This window comes from Morone saxatilis, unplaced genomic scaffold (genome assembly GCF_004916995.1).
Source record: "Morone saxatilis isolate NCDOM2014 unplaced genomic scaffold, NCSU_SB_2.0 Contig20, whole genome shotgun sequence".
NCBI lineage: Eukaryota > Metazoa > Chordata > Actinopteri > Moronidae > Morone > Morone saxatilis.
The window spans coordinates 12,788,365-12,793,866 of record NW_023339763.1 but is presented as its reverse complement, the minus strand read 5'-3'; the positions used below and the strand labels follow the sequence as shown (position 1 = coordinate 12,793,866).

The 5,502-nt window shown below is 43.2% G+C and overlaps 1 protein-coding gene across 1 annotated transcript in view; it reads right to left on the bottom strand.

Moving 5' to 3' along the window:
* The window catches only part of tiam1a (TIAM Rac1 associated GEF 1a), a 54,171-nt gene extending 49,606 nt beyond the window's left edge, over positions 1-4,565 (bottom strand). Inside the window, exon 1 of the mRNA XM_035667017.1 lies at positions 4,341-4,565. The gene's annotated coding sequence lies outside the window, so the exon portion shown is untranslated. The remainder of the gene's footprint in view (positions 1-4,340) is intronic.
* Between the last annotated feature and the right edge of the window lie 937 nt (positions 4,566-5,502).

The window sequence follows — 5,502 nt, the reverse complement described above, 5'->3', positions numbered from 1 at the left end:
CACACACACACACACACCATCAGTTGGCAGCTAGAGACGATGTGTGGGCTGGAACGCAACACTGATCAGAGATAATGGGCAGACATGACAGGGATGGCAATGCTGTCACACTGAGAGAGGAAGGAAGGAGGGATGATGGAGCAAGAGGCAGAAAGAGAGAGACAAAGAAAAAAAGAGATCAAGAAAGAAAGAGAGGGAGAAATAGGGAGGGAACGAAGGAAGGAAGGAAGGAAGAAACTCCCAATTCATCAGCAGACACAGAACAGACAAAAGATAGGAAATGAAAGAGGGCACATGCCAGCTCATGTCAGCTCTTCGACACCCCTCCCCCGCCTGGACCCCTTCACAAATTAGAGGCATCCCCTTCTGCTTCTTCCACTCCTTTTGCATCTTCTTCTTCTTCTCATCGGGGGGTTGATGTTGAGGGGTCTGGCACAGAACAAATGTTCTTCACCTGATGTTGCGCACCCCCCATCCCCCCAGCTAACAACTCCCGTAGTCCTGCTCAACCAGACGAGTGACATTACAAACGGACGCAAATAAGCAAACACGTCAGTGTGACTTAATGTTCACACTGACTCATTCAGCCTCTATTGTCTTGCACAATTTCTCATATTTTCAAAAGCTCATGCGAAAGGCCTAGACCAGGGATGACACACACATCATCACCTGTAGCATTGTTTAAGATCAGGTCCACCAAAGAGTATTTGAATAGTTTTTAGAGGCCTAAAGAGGTTAAATTATTATCATTCGCAAACAAAAAGGATAGGGGGGAACAGCAGAAAAAGTAAATGTAATTTTGTGGCATAAATGTTTTTTTCCTGATTTCCAGTTCTGTAAGTCATCGCACAACCTCTCAGATTTATACTGTCCGCCCTTGGGGAGGGTCCCGACCCCCAGCTTGGAAACCATTGCCTTATTATATCAGCTACACTGCAAAGGGATTCCCCCTGCTATTGAATGCAACCATGACTGAACCGGCACCTTAATTAGACACAATCTGTGAAACCAAAGAAGAGAAAAAAAACATTTTGTGTCTCTCCACCCTCAGCTGTCAGTTTTGTCTTGGTTTTCCCAAAACAGACTTCAACAATATCTGTCTTCTATACAGGGTGGCAAGTGACAGCGGCAGAGAACTGCGAGAGTAAGAGACAGACACGCAGAGAACCCACAGGCACACAGTCAAACACAAACATTTAAACAGCTTGATTGCATGTGGGGAGATGGGCTCCGGGGGCCGCATAAGCCCTATATTTGCTCAACAGCAGAAATAAGTGGACCACTGAGGAAGAGGGATGAAGCGTCTTCTAGCAACGGTTATGAAATGAGAGAGGCAGGCGGACAAAGATGAGAGAGAAACGGAGATCATCCCTTTCATGTTAATTGCATCATCCCTTTATCATGCCCGCCACATGCTCATCAAACTGCATCTTGCGTACTGTATCTGTGATCATAAAGAGAGGGTGTTTGTCTGCTAGGCCACAAGGTCACAGGAGTCATTTTCACTGTAGAGGATAGAGATGTGAGAGTATTTGCAGGAAGCTTCAGTTCCATGTTGTTGATGATGATGATGGTCATGTTGATGATGATTACTTGTATTATTTACAGTTATTAATGCATTATTTGATGCATGGAGGGATTTATGAGCTTCACATGTGGATTTATGATAATTGTATTTATAGAATAGATACTAAGGCTGTCTAAGGTAAGGATTGGAGTTATAGTACTTGTGTAGTGGTTCTGGTTTCAGTTAGGTGCATGAATGTACGTGAATGCAGTGTCCTCTTACAAGACAAAACTAAATCTTCAGTGTGGGTGTTTTATGTGAGACTGGATGTGTGTAAAAGAGGATACGCCTACCTATATCTGCCCTATAGGTGAGCTGACTTAGCATGAGCTGTGTATCAATCTGGGTCAGTATGTACACGTCCATACACACACACACGTGTACACACAATACAAACACTCTCCCACACCCACAGGGGCTCACTTACCGGAGCCCCATCCCCCCTTCACGCTCACACACTATATTAGCTTACTGTACACAGACAGAGCACATGGTTCTGTGGATGCACACACATATTTATCTTGAACACACACTTGCACACGTAGTAAATGGACACACACATAAACCTGGATGAGCAGTGTGTAACAGTGTCTGAGATAATGGCTCCCCCCCCCCTCTTTCATAGCCCCAGGCTTTCGCAAAAGTCTTTGTCAATTTTGAAAAAAAAAAAAAAAAGTGTGCACGTTTGCGTGCACGCACACACGCACCCGTTTTTATCTGCCACTATAAATCCTTTCATGGATCACTTCCTCAAAACACCCTGCCAATATTCAACTTCCTCATGGCAGCAACTGAAGCAGTGAATTGTAGCGAGCACAATAATACGAAGAAAAGATAACAAGAAAGGGAGAGTGAAAGAGATTACTTAGAATTCTTATTCTTCTCAAAATCAAAACAAACACTAATAGTATTTACTAGCATTTTAAATCTCGGTGATAAGGCTGAGTATCTTTAGGATTTACCACCGTATCAGGGTTCTGGGAAAGATCTGAGTGTGTGTATTCTTAAATTCATTAACACATTAGTATTCAATTGAAGTAATAGGTTAGTGAATAACTAAGTTATAACAGCGGTGGGTCAGGAGGTAGAGCGGGTTGTTCACTGATCACAGGGTTGGCGGTTCGATCCCCAGCCAAATTGCTCCCGATGGTTAGGCCAGCCCCTTGCGCGGTAGTGAGTGCGTGGGTGTGAATAGGTGAATGAGGGGCTAATTGCTATATAAATTAAGTAATTTACCAAATGACTTGGTCTTCTTGTAATGTTTTATCAGCTTGTCAAAAACCACAGCAATATTAAACCATACACTGTAAATACACGTCAATCATAAGGTCCTGATATCAGTATCTGCACTCACTTTCAATCCAATCAAACCAAATACCCAAGAAGACTGTTTTCTTCTCTGGAGAAGAATCATGAAAGTGAGGGAGGAAAACTGACAGCAGAGACTCGGTGCCCTTTGACCCCCTTATAACTCTTGGACTGTCTGGATGCCTAAAGATGACCCTTTGCACAGCTGACACCTTACTAACGCCCACATGTTTGAGTGACAGATGGTAAATACATCTGAAGTGTTTAGTAGGAGGTAAAATTGTACATTTGCAGACTCTCCTTTGTTTTTGTATCTCCACTAACCCTCAACTTGCCCCTTATCCCCTCTCTTCTTCTCTCTCTCTCTCTCTCTCTCTCATTCTGTCTTGCTAGCTACTGTCGCTCTTTGCCAAGTCTTCAGCACCACACTGCTTTTTAACTGCTGTTCCCTTAAGACTTTCAGTAGCTCGTACAGTAGGTCCCCCTCTTTGTCTGTCTAGTCCTCCTCCATTCTGCTCTTCAGCTGTTTCTACTCTTTTATCCTCCACGCAACACAGTGCACACACACAAAGTAGGTTAATGTCTTTATCAGATCCAAATCCATGTATGATCCTTTGATGGCATAACCAGAAATTTTGAGAACTGACTTGCTTTTGACCACTTTCATTTTAGAGTGCTGTGGCTGTCTAACAAGCTTTTGACAACTACTGCGAGTCCCGCCTCTCTCCCGTACTTCTTACATAAAAGCACACAATCAAATACGCACTGCTATAGCATGCATTACAATGTTTGCCCTTTGAGCTATGCAGTTTGTACAATGGCAGGGAAATGTCAGGTGCTGCCAGTCCAGAGGGCTGTTAAGGTATTTTGTTATCGCCACATTAGGAGGAGTAGGAAACTAAGCAATGTCCCAGTGAGAACATTAATGATTAATAAACTCTTCGTCAAAACTCACACACACTGATCCATGCAGGATGGCTAAAATGTGTAGAAGGTTTTGTTTCTTGTAGTTCTCTCGTATTTATATTTAATATATATGATTGTGTGTGTGTGTGTGTGAGAGGGGGGGGGGAGACCCATCAAGAGCCACCACCACCAAACAGTAGTATACTGTACTAGCAAAAACGAGAAGTCACACTCACACAGAGATACATTGTGAAAGAAAGCAAGGCATCCTATAAAACACAAGGGTATACAGACATTAACAAGCGCACACACACACACACACACACAGCACATGGAACATGTACATCAAAAAGCTAATTTGGACTCCTCACTGTAACTTCACCACCTTTTGTCTCTCACACACACAAGGTTAAAATTGATCCAAATGGTTAACTAATCATCTAAACACACACACACAACATGAAGCCAGTTATCTTACACCCAAGCCACTCTATCTCTCTGTTTCTGTTACTCACAAAGCTCCCAAAACATCCTCAAAACAAGAAATGTATCTCTTTACCTTCAACTTAAGCTCCCAGTGTTTCCTGTATGTGTAACAGTTAATTCCCTGTGTTGGTTAAAACAGTCAGCACGTGTCCTCTCCAGTTGCAAACAGGGGAATCCTTGCATCAATGAGAGACGTCTCTCCCGGATTCCAGCGCAGCGTTCAGCTCTATACACACACACACACACACACACACACACTCACACATTACAGCATATACTCACACATGCTGCCTCTTGCACGCCTAGACCAGACTGAAGGCTAGGAGAGGGTGTGTGCGCTGCTGCCTGAGTCTGAGCCCGCCCTCTTTTCTCTGGTTCTCCCCTTCTCTCCCACATGCACTCACCCTGCCCTCCTCCCTCTTCCCTCTCTCATCTCCTCTCCGCTCTTTCTCTCTCCAATTTCACCTCCCCCGGCTTGCCAATTGACTGCCAGCATGTGTGCTGGGTCTGTGCCTCTAAGCCTTTAGATGTCCCAGTCCTTTTAATTGCTGGCTCTCTGGCCTCAAGTTCTACACAAAAAACAAAGATACACAGATACAGTGGACAAGCACAGGCATGAACAAACAGGATATTTGTACAGACGCAAGCAGATGTGTCTACAAGTAAAATATTACAAACTGATATGGTTAAATATGAGATTGCGGATGATACTGTCTTGAAAAATAAGTAAGTAGGAAATGTCATATTAAAATGTCTAACTTGTAAGATTGAATGCAACAGAACAGAGATGTGGTTTCGGCAGAGAGGTGAGAAAGGTGCACAGTGAAGAAGAATCCTTCTCATTCCTTGGAAACGTTCCACAAGAGCTTGTAGCTCCTTTTATGCTGCTGCTTTTTTTTCTTTCTTTTTTTTCCACCCGTCTTTCATTTACTATCTTATAACCCACCAGGCTTTTTGTAAGAGGCTTCGGATAAAAAGAATGAACCCTCAAGTGGTAGTTTTTGCTATATTTACCATTTTCTTCCATGTTTTGAAAAAGAATCACCACCTGTAGGCTTTAAACACGGCTCGGAAAAGTTTGTAGCCTGCTCCTTCACAGACAGCAGTTATAGTCAGATTGGATACACACAGTTACAATGGATTCCAACAGTGATCCAGTTTTAGGGCAAAAAATCAAAAGGTCCATAAAAACTACACAAGCCACTTATAATGTATGTTCCAGACATGCATGTACT